The 14,633-nt window shown below is 43.5% G+C and overlaps 1 protein-coding gene across 3 annotated transcripts in view; it reads left to right on the forward strand.

Annotated features, from left to right (window-relative positions):
• LOC115113493 (PHD finger protein 21A) overlaps positions 1-14,633 on the forward strand; it is a 50,041-nt gene that overhangs the window by 22,428 nt on the left and 12,980 nt on the right. The gene's annotated exons all lie outside the window — the stretch shown is intronic.

A 14,633-nucleotide genomic window follows, 5' to 3' on the forward strand; every position in this document is an offset into this window, starting at 1 on the left:
AAATTCACACGAGCAGCCGATTTATATTCTATGACGTGTGGGGCCTCCACTAAGTCGATGTCGGATGAGTGTAGCGTATCACAGGAACGATTAGATTATCATTCCATAGAGCATTTACATTTTTTTATCATACTGAACTACTCGTTGTCTGTATGAATAGAGGTCCTTTGAGAGGATTACTTCATTTCAGCACTATGTGTGATAGACAAATAGTCAATCTGAGGATTTTCCGCTGAAATTAGTCACACCATTGTGCTTTTGGCCACACGACCTCCACCACTGCATTGTAACCAGAAAGAATGAAATATTTAAGCACTGACTGAAGGTCAAGTTGGTTGTGTGTGTGTGTGTGGAGAAACCTGCAGGCCATTTCATGGACCTGAGCTGTTTTCATCTAGTTTTTCACACTGTTCGAGAGGATTCTAGCTGACTTATTTGCTGGACTGGCTTGATTGGGAGTTAGATACTGCAATGCTCTTGAGGAATATAGTTTTGACATAAGTTGTGTAACACAGCATTTGACGTTCTGCTTATAAACGTATAAATCGTTATTTAAATTGTTTTGTTAACAAGCTTTTTAAAAAGGTCATTATAAGGAATTCATTCTTGTTAGGACCTTCGCTTAGCCCCCATAATGCACGGATGACTTATTTTATGAGTGGAGAAACTTTTCCAGAAACCGTTTAGTTAAAATGTCCTGGACGATTAGCGTTCCACACATCAGCAGTTTTCATTATGTGGACTGAAAAGATGTAAACTCTCTCTCACAATTAATGAAAAGGCTCAACTCTGGGGATGGTACCCCCATCGGGGCTATGGAAGCAGCCATGCTGTGCTTCTATAAGTCATGCTGCAATGATCCAGCCGTCGATTTCAGACTGGGTTCGTCTTTAGCACAGTTGAAAACCCTTAAAAATGTTTATTTTTATTGATTCCTGTATTTATTTATTTTCCCCTAACTCTCCCCTGTCCCCCATTTACAGTATTTTTTTCCACACTAGTCTCTCAGCACTGTATCTATGTGTCAGTGTGAAGTGTTATAATCAGAGTTGACAGCACAGTTCTTTCAACATTTTGATAAGAAGTAACAAAGTAGTAAAAAACAGACATAAAGCTCACTTCTTGGATTTAAAATAAACTGCCATGCATTTTGCAGGGGTCGATACTAGGACCTGTTTTTCTACGATTTTATATAAACGCTATTGGGCAATCTGTTAAAATGTTTACATTTCATGGATATGCTGGTGATACGATTATGTATGCAATTTCCCCGACTGCTGCCCTGGCTGTGACAACGCTACAGTCTGATTTTGCAGCTGTGCAGGAAGCTCTCCAAATAATCTCCAGAAGATGTTTTGATTGGATGCTTTGAAGTCCCTAGGACAATTCAGACAGCTGATTTATTTTATAATGAAGAATGTGTTCGTTTTAAATTAATGTGTTTTTGTATCTTAATGTGTATATTGTCTATATTTATGTTTATCTATACTTGCCTGTTTTATGTGCTTGTTTTTGTATGGTGCAGGGCTCATTTGCGAAAGAGACTCTAGTCTCAATATGACTTCCCCGTTGAAATAAATGGTAAATAATCTGAATATTTCTCTGAAAATCCTTTTGGATATACTCTGGATAAAGAAAGTCGCTTTTCGTTGTTATTTGTAGAGACTCAGTAGCTTGTCTTTCTGAGCGTTATGGTAGCTCTGTTGTCGAGTTTACATTTTATTGGCTTTTGAGAGGTATACCGCTGAGGGTGGCCGTGAGAATAAAAGGGGTTCAACCACTGGTCAGATCTGGCCTGATAAACTTGGGACACACGGGGGCAGAAAGTGCTGAACCTACCTTCTCTGATAATGTACTCCAGGGAGACTGTGTCAGTGAGCTGGTGTCTTATGTCTCTTTGTGGGTTGGCCCAGGATTCATCCATATTTTCAAGCAGGTTTCAAGCCGTAGAGGAAGATTCCAGCATTCTGTATTTATGATATTATGTGGCGGTCCCTTCCTCTTAAGAGGTGTGCTATTCAATTTGGTCTGCAGAATTCCAAAGAAAAGGCTGCTGGCCCTCCTTTAAATGAGGGATCTCTATTGTCTCGGAATACCTGTCTGTCTGTGTGGCTCCCACCCCGGGATAATAAAACACCTTGAGCTCCTCCACTGTAGAAATAATGACCCATGGCACTGACACTAGGCACAATTGAATCAATTTATCTGCAGTGTGTCCTTTCTTTGACTGCCTCAATGGTCTGAATAGTACGAGACATTTTATGAGGAGAGGAACCCTGTGGGTCCAGAGAAATGGCACTGCGCTGGATGGTTGGGCTCGTCTCAACTGGCCTGCCCAGTACTGAATAGAGGGGAATCCGACAGACTGGCTGTGACGTGACATTATGGCTCACTGTAAAAGTCTCGCAGCTAAACTCAGAAAAACAAGAAACCTCCCTTTTTAAGGACCCTGTCTTTCCAAGATAATTTGTAAAAATCCAAAAAACTTCACAGCTCTTCATTGTAAAGGGTTTAAACACTGTTTCCTATTGTTTGTTCAATGAACCATTAACAATTAATGAGCATGCACCTGTGCAACGGTTGTTAAGACCCTAATAGCTTACACACGGTAGGCAATTAAGGTCACATTTATGAAAAGTTAGGACACTAAAGAGGCCTTTCTACTGACTCTGAAAAACACCAAAAGAAAGTTGCCCAGGGACCCTGCTCATCTTGCTGAACATGCCTTGGGCATGCTGTAGGCAGGCATGAGGACTGCCGATGTGGCCAGGGCAATAAATTGCAATGCCCGTACTGTGAGATGTGTAAGACCAGCGCTACAGGGAAACAGGACGGACAGCTGATCGTCCTCGCAGTGACAGACCACGTGTAACAACACCGTACACAGGAACGGTACATCCGAACATCACATCTGCGGGACAGGTACATAATGGCAACAACAACTGTCCAAGTCATACTAGGAACGCACAATCCCTCCATCAGTGCTCGGACTGTCCACAATAGGCTGAGAGAGGCTGGACTGAGGGCTTGTAGACCTGTTGTAAGGCAGGTTTTCACCAGACATCACCGGCAACAACGTCGCCTATGGGCACAAACCAACCGTCACTGGACCAGACAGGACTGGCAAAAGTGGTCTTCGCTGACAGGTAGCGGTTTTGTCTCACCGGGGGTGATGGTCTGATTGGCGTTTATCGTCGAAGGAATGAGCGTTACACCGAGGCCTGTACTCTGGAGCGGGATCGATTATGAGGTGGGGGTCCGTCATGGTCTGGGGCGGTGTGTCACAGCATCATCGGACTGAGCTTGTTGTCATTGCAGGCAATCTCAACGCTGTGCGTTACAGGGAAGACATCCTCCTCCCTCATGTGGTACCCTTCCTGCAGGCTCATCCTGACATGACCCTCCAGCATGATAATGCCCTACTGCTCGTTCTGTGCGTGATTTCCTGCAAGACAGGAGTGTCAGTGTTTTACCATGGCCAGTGAAGAGCCCGGATCTCAATCCCATTGAGCACGCCTGGGACCTGTTGGATCAGAGGGTGAGGGCTAGGGTCATTCCCTCCAGAAATGTCTGGGAACTTGCAGGTGCCTTGGTGGAAGAGTGGGGTAAACATCTCACAGCAAGAACTGGCAAATCTGGTGCAGTCCATGAGGAGGAGATGCACTGCAGTACTTAATGCAGCTGGTGGCCACACCAGATACTGACTGTTACTTTTGACTTTGATTTTGACCTCTCCTTTGTTCAGGGACACATTGTTCCATTTCTGTCAGTCACATGTCTGTGGAACTTGTTCAGTTTGCCTCAGTTGTTGAATCTTGTTATGTTTATACAATTATTTACACATGTTAAGTTTGCTGAAATAAAACGCAGTTGACAGTGAGAGGACATTTTTCTTTTTGTTACTGAGTTTAGTTGCACTTTGCCATTTGTGAAACGTGAGGAATAGAAAGACTGTATGATAATATGCTAGATAATGGAAGGACTAAACCATTGACGCCAAGGAAAAAAAACTTTTCCCCATCTTTTGTCAATGCTTTTATTCTTAAATCTCACACGTTATGAAGATGCAAATGGATTAACACAGACTTTCATGCAGTGGAGTAAAGTTTTAGCATTCTGTATTCTTGATACTATTATCACCCTTATATTGCTCTAGGGACACAGGTTTGCTAGTGGGGCATTTTTGGGCAGGGCTGTTTTTATGGCTACTTCAGGAATGGTTCAGGGCTGGTTTCAAGACTGGTGCAAGTTTGGTTTGGGCTTGGTTAATCTGGCACTCCGTCTGAGCTGTATTTGCAGGCTCTAACGAGAGTCCCTGCTGCGGGGCCCAGTTATTATCACCCACCGCTGCTCTTCCATGCGTGGAACAATTGAGTGAGTCTGGATGTGTGTCTCTGCTGTGTGCCCAGGAAAGAGACGAGGGAGGTAGGGAGGAGAGAGATGGGTGGGCATAAAAAGAGCTGAAAACTAAAAAGTGCTTTAGTGTTGTTGAGGGATGATTCACAGTATTGCCCTGAAATGAACCAAACATTTCCTGCATACAATATATGGTTGTCCTCGGCTGCACTCTTCTATATGCAGACAAGTATTGTTTCACACAATTTCCAATTGAATATACATCAAATTAAGTTAATGTACTTTTTAATTATTACCACACTCTTGAGGCTGTACCACACATTAAGTTGTGCTTTCCCCTCCTCACACTTTGAAAACACACACAGTAGAGGCATACATATTCAGCCCACCAGGTAGACTCCTATTTCTTCTTTGGAGTCAGTCTGCACAGGGTTCAGTGATCACTGTTCCTTAGCAACAGGTGAGCCGAGCCATATGGTCGTTTCTGGCACAGTCAGTCTTTTCGTGAGCAGCTGGCTAGAACTTTGAGTTTTTTTTGTTCTGCTGGCGCTTGTGGGGTGATTAGGGTTGCACTTGTGTCTGGTACAGGTGTACTGTATGTCAGTGATCTCCCGGTCACCTCCCAGAGTGCGCCAGCACATCTTCCGTAGACATCTAGCTCCGTCTCAAGAGAGGAGAGTAAAAGAGCCAGCCCCCTCACTGACTTTTCCCACTTACAGTTCAAAGGTTAGTGGAGTAGATGCACCTCCATTCTACCCTACAGCCCCTTTTAAGAACACCCTCAACACTTTAAAAGATAACGGGGGTAGAATGCATCTATCTCTATCAAATCTCTATCATTGTCTTTTCTCTTTAAACTGAAAATAATCAGAAAATCCTTATTCCTGAGAAGTGCTGTGGCGTTGCTAAGTCACTGTTTTGAAAGGAGAGCGAGGGAAGGAGGGAGTGTGTGTGTGTGTGCCAGAAAGATGTGCTTTAATCCAGCAGCACGGTGCCTCTCTGTGTTACAATGTCAGCTCCACTCTTCCACACAGATGCCCCCTGGCTCCCTGCACTGTGGTCTGGAGAGGAGACTGTGGCAGGCCAGAGGAGAGCAGGAGAAAGGGAGCAGCCTGGCTGGCTGTCACTGGGAGAGTGGGGCCCAACTACCATGCTGTCTGGGAGCCGTGTGGGGAGGAGTTTCACTAAGACATGCCCCGCGCTGTTCCACTGCAGGTCTGTCCTGTCCGACCCCCGGAAACCTTAAACTACAATCCGGGATAATCTCCTTGATGCCTGACTAATACAGTGAAAATCAGAAATTAGCCTCATAGACTCCCTCCTGGGGTGTGCTTTCCTCGGCGTGTTCTTAAAACTAATGACCCCCACCTGCTAGTTCACTGATACTTAAATCTCCATCACCCGGTAGATTAACATTTGCTCAGGCTGAATAAGCCACCAGGCCAAGGTCTTTGACTCAATTGAAAGTTCCTCCAAAAACACATCCGAGTGCTTGTTAACTATCTGGGTAGATGGGGATTCTGTTTTCTCTCGTTTTCTATTCTGTACTGAGAAGGATTTAGAATATGCGTCATGAGAAATGCTGTAGGTAAAATAAAATTAAAAATCATTTATTTGGTAAATATTAGAAGAAAATTAACAAATCACCCAATTTTGTTAATACTATTTAGTTGCTTTATCTATATCAAAGCAGGTAAAGCTCTGCTCCTGGTGGACTCAGTAAATTGATTTTATAAATTAAGTTTGAAGATTAAACACACATTCATGGAAATGCTAATCCTTTCCCTGCTCGGGGTGCAGTTTACATTGTTCAGCACTTTGTACTTTGAAAGTAGATTTGTATTCAGTGCCCTGCACTTCCTCCCACCTCGCTAGAGCGTATCTGCAGGGAGCAGGGCTGTCTGGATAGAGAAGAGGTTTTATACCTGCTTAACCCACTTTCACAGCGCTCTGTGGCTGACTGTGAGACTGACTGAGTAAAAGAGAGCAGCGCATACCCCATGATGCATGTAGTTGCTGAGTAAATACTTCATTCTGACTGTGTGTGTGTGTGTTAGGAGACTGTACAGCTTTTACTGTTTCCTCCCTGGGTTTTAGCTCTAGGTGTGGTGGGCTTGATGGGAGGGGGGTAGAGCTAAGTCTGCTGGGTTATGCTTAGCTTTAAGGCCGACAACACGTGAAAGTGCCTCCCGAGGTCAACCTCTACTGTGGCCAGCCATGGTTGCATTAATAGTAGTGACACGTATCTACCATGCACGTTCATCGGATGTAATTGATCAATTTCATTTACTTATATGCTTGTGTATGCTTTTAGAGGCCTTATGATAATTACCTAAGCACCCTCTTGTTCAACCTCTCTTTTGTCTCCACTCCTATCTCTAAAATACAAAAAAAGAAGCTTATGATATTAACGACTACCATTAAAGTACAACAGCATAGTTATCCCAAAAATGCACCCTCCCGAGGTGACTTTAAACTCAGGCTCCTGTGAGAGGGAGATGAAACTGACGGGATGACCAGCTCTTTATTCCTTGTATTTTACCCTTTGTAAGAAATGTCTACCATTTACTATTGTCAAGCAATAATGTAACTAATAATGTCAAGTAACAGAGTAGATAGAGATGGACGCGGTATGAAATTGCCACAATCTAGTGCAACTGAGGCGGCCTGGCTGCGTTTACATTTTTTTATTTTTAAATCACACTCGTACTTACTGTAATATGCATTGGTCACTCTGCCTCCGTGAAGAGCGTTGTCTTGGCAGCAGAGTGTTTGACAGTTAAGGGAATTGACTATCACTTTCACTGTAACGGGTGATAATGAAAGGCACAGGGAAAGGGCAAACGGTGGAAAGGGGTTGTGTGGAGGAGCGACATGATGTCAGGCTAGGACAGGATCCCTGTTACTCTTTCATGTTCTCAGTATTTTGCCCCACAATCGCTGTCAGTTTGTTGAAAATGTGCTCTCGTTTTAGTGAAGGAGATATGACCTTGCCTTCATTAGACCGCTGTGGCGTGAAAATAATCCCATGACAATACAGCTCTACCTGACACTTGGTACTTTTGAATTGGCTGCGTGTGCGTAACTGCATATATATATATATATGTGTTTGTGTGTGTATTTATGTGTGGCGATAGGATCTTTTGAGCGGTGAATAATTGTAGCTGACGCATTGCATCCTCCAGTGTTTATTACTCCCTCACGAATCTTTGCTGCGAAACAAAAGGACATGGACGACTCACTCCCTCTAACTCATGGTTTCCCAACCCTCTCCTCGGCGGGCCCCCCCCTCCCCCCGCCAGATGTTTTACATTTTTGTTTTAACCCTGAACTGGCACACCTGATTCAATTAGTCAAAGGCTTGATGATTAGTTGACTAATTGAATCAGGTGTGCCAGTAGGGTTAAAAAAAAAAAAAGTGAAACTTCTGGGGGGGGACCTTGTGTCCAACTGAGGACGGCAACAGGAGTCTACTGCAGCGGTAGGCAGTGCTGCGGGCACCTGGAGTTCCTCAGGCACTTCATGGTTTCGATTGAACCGACCTGGAAGACCAGGCGTGTTGAATTTAGGCCGTCACTAAACTGATCAATTAGCGGATCAATGGTGCCTAGTTGGAACAACCATCCTGCAGTACCTGCAACACTCCAGGAACAGGGTTGCCTACCCCTTGCTACTGTGTGTACAGCCCAATGTAATCTGTAGTGTGTGTGTGTGCATGCAAGCATGCCAGTATGTGCTACAATTGCACACACTGGCTGCAGTAGGGAGGCTTTGTATGTGTCATGGATCTGCCCAGATGGAGCGAGAGGAGAGTGTTAATGTGTGCCTGTGGTGGGTTTAGTTCTAGCGTCGAGAGATGGCGAGAAAGAAGGGAGGGAGAGCGAGAGAGGGAGGACTGTGAGGCAAGAGGTAGTGTGAGAGGAATTTCAATCAAGGGCTCAACATGCTGTTTAAATACCATCAGCACAAAAGGGGAGGGGAGACTGTCGGGGGGATAAATCCTCACACCTGAGAGGCTGAGAGGAGGCAGGCAGCCCCAACCCCACCAGACCTCCCTCCACATGGCTGGGAAGCGCCAGATGTGCCGCTCACATTTCATCCTGTTTCAGAGGAAGATAAAAAATGAAAATATAAAAATGAGAGGGCGAGGAAAGCCAGAGTCAGCAGGTCTTAAGCCAATGATGATAGCTGAGTACCAATACACAGGATCTGGCTTTTATGAGAAGAGATACATCTTGTTGATGGTTAGTACTAGATGCCATCATTTATAAGTCTGTTTATCTTGAAGTTTCTAGTTTTTATTGTCACATGCACAAGTACAGTGAAATGCCTTTCTTGCTTTCTCTTTCCCATGCAGTAATCTATATCAGTAGTACTATAAAAAAAAAAGTAGAAAAAAACACACAAAGAAAATAGAAATAAGGAGAACATAAGTAAGCTATATCCCGGGTCAGTTCCAGGGTCAGTACCAATGTAATATTTATAACTCCCAAGTTAAATCAAATGTTTGGACTATTCGTTTTTTTTCTCTTTTCCCGGGCAAATTAAATCAAGTGCATGTTAGTCATTTAAAAGTACACTGAACAAAACTATAAACGCAACATGTAAAGTGTTGGTCCCATGTTTCCTGAGCTGACATAAAATATCACAGAAATTTGCTATACACACAAAGCTTATTTCTTGCAATTGTTTTGCACATTTGTTTATGTCCCTAGTGAGCATTTCTCCTTTGCCAGTATACTCCATTCACCTGAAAGGTGTGGCATATCAAGAAGCTGATTAAACAGCATGCTCATTACACAGGTGCACCTTGTGCTGGGGACAATAAAAGGCCACTCTAAAATGTGCAGTTTTGTCACACAACACAATGCCGCAGATGTCTCAAGTTTTGAGGGAGCTTGCAATTGGTATACTGACTGCAGGAATGTCCAGCAGAGCTGTTACCTGAGAATTTAATGTTAATTTCCAACGTTGTTTTAGAGAATATGGCAGTATGTCCAACCGGTCTCCTAACCGCAGACCACCTGTAACCACTCCAGCCCAAGACCTCCACATTCGGCTTCTTCACTTGCGGAATCGTCTGAGACCAGCCACCTGGACAGCTGATGAAACTGAGGAGTATTTTTGTCTGTAATAAAGCCCTTTTTGTGGGGAAAAACTCATTCTTAATGGGCTGGGCCTGGCTCGTTTATATTTTTGTTCAGTATATATGCCATATGTACAGTATTTGACCCAGGTCTGCTGTACACGGTTTCCATGGCACAGCATGACATGAGGAGGAGGAGTGGGCCTGAACAGAGTGTACCCCTTAATTCCATCTGTTATATCCCTCCCTTGAGATGAGATGGGGAAATAAAGGAGCTTGTGCTTTTATAAAGTCAACCTCATCTGTGAGTCACTGCTTCCCCTCCCATTTGTATGCCATTTGAAATGACAGCATTCTGTCCTCGTTGACAGGGTGATGGCCATCGGAGGCTGAGTGATGAAGTGCAATTTACCCTCGCCCGTCACTCACACGGTAGAGATCCCAGTGAGTGATCGACGTGTAGTCGGGGACTCCTGACAAAGAGGTCTGACAATGTCACCTAGTAACGGCAATGCCGATGACGAAAGGGCTTTTTTTTTTAAACATGCGCTATGGGTTTTGACACCCCTGAGGAAAGCTCACAGAGGAAACAGCTGATGCTTTGAAGCCAGAGACTAAAGACCATTTAGCAGAGCATTGGTTCAGATTTTTCCCCGGCAGGCAGCCTTTGGACTTTCCACCATGTATAATTTGTGAACGACAGACCCTCCCAGAGAAAGTGGGAGGGGGGCCAGTTATAGGGCGCCCTGCTGTGCGTGCTGAGTGAGCACTGGGCCTTTGATTAGCCAACCACTGCTTTGCGCCGTATGTTCAGCAGCCAAGTCAGCACTTCAGCAGACACGCGGGGCTTTCTGCAAGGCCTCCGAAACACGCCAACAAGCATCTGGAGATGACTCACTTGTGGTTCAAATCTATAACTGGAAAGGAATTGTTGCTATGGTCTCTCAACAAATGATTTTAAGAAAGTACATTAGGCTGTGTGTAAAATGTAGTTATTGTCCATTCCTGTTTTGGTTTTTGAGAGATTTGTGTCTTTTGACCTCGTATTTATTCATCATTTATCATGTAAGCCTTGACCACATTGTCTGTACATACAACTGATAAACAGTGTCCCCCATCAAAGAAGTATACGCTTTGATTTCAGTCATTCGAAGCTCTGTGACCATATTGGGCCCTCTGGGGGTCATCTCTGCCTGTGCAGGTTTCTTACCGTATCTTATTGAGCTGTGTTCCCTCAACAAAAAGCATTCCATCACCAAGGATACCCCAAAAGGAAATGTAACTACCATATGCCCCAAGGACTTCTGCAGAATGAAACTTCTCCTGCTGTAAAAATGGTCTCTGAAAAGCTGCTAGCTTGGTCTAGCTATTACTGAGCATCAGATAATACTGAACGGTTATGCTAAAAGATGAGGTACATTTTAAAAGGACCTAAGGACAGTAGTTCACATACTGTAGCGTAAGTGGAGCATAGTGGAGTAAGAGAGGTGGAACATTTGAGGATGATTCAAGATGTCTTGCATTCGCCCAAAGATGTCCCAAGACCTTAGCGGCTGATAGCTGTTGTCTGAGAAGGACAACTGTCAGAATCATGAGGGTGGTCTTTGTTGAAACCTGTCTCACCGTGGCAGCTGTCCTGTTTTGCGTGCTTCGTGTGTGTGTTGTGCGCGTGTGTGGCACAGAGTTATTTGTCCATTGATTCAATGTAACTGATGGCAATAACAGCAGAGAAAGCTTGAACGTGCCCAATTCTTCTTTGCGGAGCACTAAAGGGCAGCTCGTGCATATGCATCAATGACCTTGCCAAATAAAATCTGAAGCGTTACACTGATTTTAAAAAAAAGAAGAAGAAGCAATTAATGTGGATTCCTTTTACACGATCATCTAATTAGAATTTCCGTAATAAGCGGACGGTAAAAAAAAAAGGCTGGTTTAAAACGAAATCATTAGTTAAACAAAAAGCATAATACAAATCACTGCATCGGTCCTCAAGGCTTAACAGGAGTGCGTGCACTGAGCAGATTATGAAATTCCAATGTTGAGCCTTTAGTCCTTATTAGTAGTGTTGCACGGTATACCTAAACGTCTGTACTTTTTCGATACTATAACATTTTTAAAAAACGGTCCGGTACTAGAATTTGTTATTTTCAGTCCTTCTGTCAAATGTGTCTCACGAATCAAGCCTGTCTATCAGCGTAGCCGAACCCACTTACTCACTGCTAACCTGCACTTGGGAGTCTGGGCTGCGTCATGTTCGCTCCCAACTCATGCTGCACAGAAGTTAACCCACTTGAATAATGCGACACGGCATGTAGAAATGTTGCAACTGTTAAATATTGTTTGCAAAACGGGCTAGTACATTACAGACTAGAACACTTTACAATGGAAGAAGACGCTGGTAGCTTCCAGCTTTGTTAGCAAAATGTCCTTTCTAGCTGAGAGCTAAAGCTAACATACGTCAATTCACTATCCTAGTACCTTGTTTGTGATAATATGCAACCATAAGGCAAAATATGCAGCTTTTCCAAGCTGATTGTCACCAAAAACGTTATTCGTTGAATTGATAACAGACATATACAACAAAATGTACAATGTGGACCAGAGGATATCACTTAAGTATTCAGACGCTTATTTCCAAAGTGGTCCTCGAGTGGTCCGTTCACTTATTTGGTCTCACTCACGTCTCTCTCAAAGATGATCTATAGAGAGCAAACGTAATGGCGTCTTTTTGTAGGGACTAACTCCGCCATGGTTCATTGGACAAAGCCTATGGGGAAAAATGAATGCTGTTTTTTTGGAGGGATTTTGAATAAACGCAGAAAAATAGGTCTGTGGTAAAAGCAGGCTTAGGAGATCTTGTACGTTTTGTTATGAGATCATCTTCATCAGCTAACGTCACCAGTTGTGAATTCTTCAAAATTCATGTAATAAACCATATAAAGGCTTTACAATTCATAAAAGTCATGCTAACTGACTGCTATTATCTCAAATGGAAGAGAAACTGATTTTGTCATCTGTAGCCCCATGAAGTCAGTCAAAACAAGCTCTAGAACTCAATGCATGCACATACTGCTATTGAATATGCATTCACCTGTATTGTGGATAGGCCTGGGCTACATCTCGATTTACGCAGTTTATCAACAGAGATTTACCATCCAAATACATGATTACCATTATGTAGTTAGATTGGTAAAAAATCTAATTGACTTTTTAATTGAGGAATTAATGCGTACATGGAAGTCTCTGAAAAAAAATGTATGTACATTTTTTTTTTTTTTAATTGGGGGGTGGAAAAAGCTGCACTGAGGGGTGGAAAGCTGCACTGAGGGGTGGAAAAAGCTGCACTGAGGGGTGGAAAGCTGCACTGAGGGGTGGAAAAAGCAGCGTGCAGCGCCTGTAGCAGTTAAATAGGCCTGGTTTAAGAGGAGATAAGGGAATGTGAGCAGCATCACCATGTAGAGCTGACAGGACCCTCACCTCAAAACCAATAAAAGATTACATTAGAGGTGTGCAGTGGTGGAATTGTGGACCAGAGGGTGGATGTGGCACATGAATGGAAGTCACTGTCTAATACTGACACATCCCCTCTTGTTAAACTAACACACAAACACATGCCATTCACAACAGCACTTCTGAAAGCCTCATGCTTTTTGCTCTTCTCTGGAGCGGTGTATTTGACATGCACAGGTTGGCCTTTTTGTTCAGACACGCCTGTGTTTGGTTATTAATTGATGTTGCAGTTGCCATGTGGTCTCAGAGAGTTTGTTCATGCGTGTCGGATCTATTTCCAAATAGGCTGTTCCGTATTGTACTACTGCTTGATTTGATCAACAAAAATATTGTATTTTGATGAATAGGAAGAAACTTAAAGGTTGTTTTCCTATTGGGGATCAAATGAAGTGGAAATGGTATTTCAGTGAAATACCTACTTGCAAGCTCTTCCCTCAACAGTGTAGTATGAATCTAACAATTGTCAATGCCAGTAATATATATATATACCAACAAAAAAAGAGCATGATCATTACTGTACTAAGTAAGATAAAAGGTAAGAAAGAACATACATGATTGGGATTTATATTTATTAATTAATGCTTATATTTTCCTTTTAAAGCTACAGTTGGGTGTTTTTACTTGCTCTGGCAGAATGTACGTAGACAGTCAGTTACCCTCCAGAAAGTTTGTCTCAGCCCGCCCACAGCTATTGAGAGGACGTTGGCTCACTTTTCCACTGCAGTGAGTGTGAGTGAATGGACAGAGGTGAACTAGAGCGGTCGGACTCTGTTCTGTCTTATCAGACGCAGGCAGAAGGGGGGCTTTCAATGCATACGTCAATAGAGTGAATGTGAGGGAAGAATGAACTGCGTCTCATTGTGCTGACTTCATCATACGTGTCCTCCCCTATCTCCTGGCTGGCCCGCGAGGGGCAGTGCCAGTGCCACAGTCAATGCGAACTAGTCTGAAGCCAAGCCAGTTGGAAAGTGTGTGTGTGTGTGTGTGCAAGGTTCAGCAATTAGCTCTCTGGGCATAAAAGAAAGCAGGAAATATTATAAACCGCGAAGCATTCTATGAGCCTACCAGGTACAGGCTGGATGCTCACTGAGTGGGTAAGGTTACAGATCGTTGAGAATGTTTGTGATTTGCTGTGTCAGAACCAGTATAAACCTGTTGGGGGATGGCACAGATGATTTGCCTAGAAGCAGGCTGCTCATAACTGGGGTAGGTGCCCTATGTGCCGTAGCCAGGGGGAATCTGGGACACCTGCCACTTCGCTTGCTGTCAGCCTTGTGTGTCTTTGTCACAGTGTGTGTAAAACGGTTCCAGGCGGTATTTTATTGGACCAAATTCCAAACGTGAGTTTCAAGAACTGATTCTGCAGGAGGCTAGAAGGATTGTTCATCCTCATTTACTTTGTATTAATGTTTAGCTGTAGTAGTTGGTTGTGGTTAATATATACACATGTAATACTGAATCTGTGCCTTTTTGCCATAACAAAGGGATAACTAGAAGTCTCCAGGACACTTCCTGGTATTGCCCAGTGAGGGTTACATGTATATGGAACAGGATTTAGGCCTACATGCGTTTGAAAATAATCCTCATGTCATTTTATTAAGGTCTAGTCCGAATAAAAATGTGGATACATAGAACACTTGTTTTTTGTTCAACTATCAACTGGGTAATGTACACAGTTTGG

The sequence above is a fragment of the Oncorhynchus nerka genome, linkage group LG28, assembly GCF_034236695.1.
Source record: "Oncorhynchus nerka isolate Pitt River linkage group LG28, Oner_Uvic_2.0, whole genome shotgun sequence".
Taxonomy (NCBI): Eukaryota; Metazoa; Chordata; class Actinopteri; order Salmoniformes; family Salmonidae; genus Oncorhynchus; species Oncorhynchus nerka.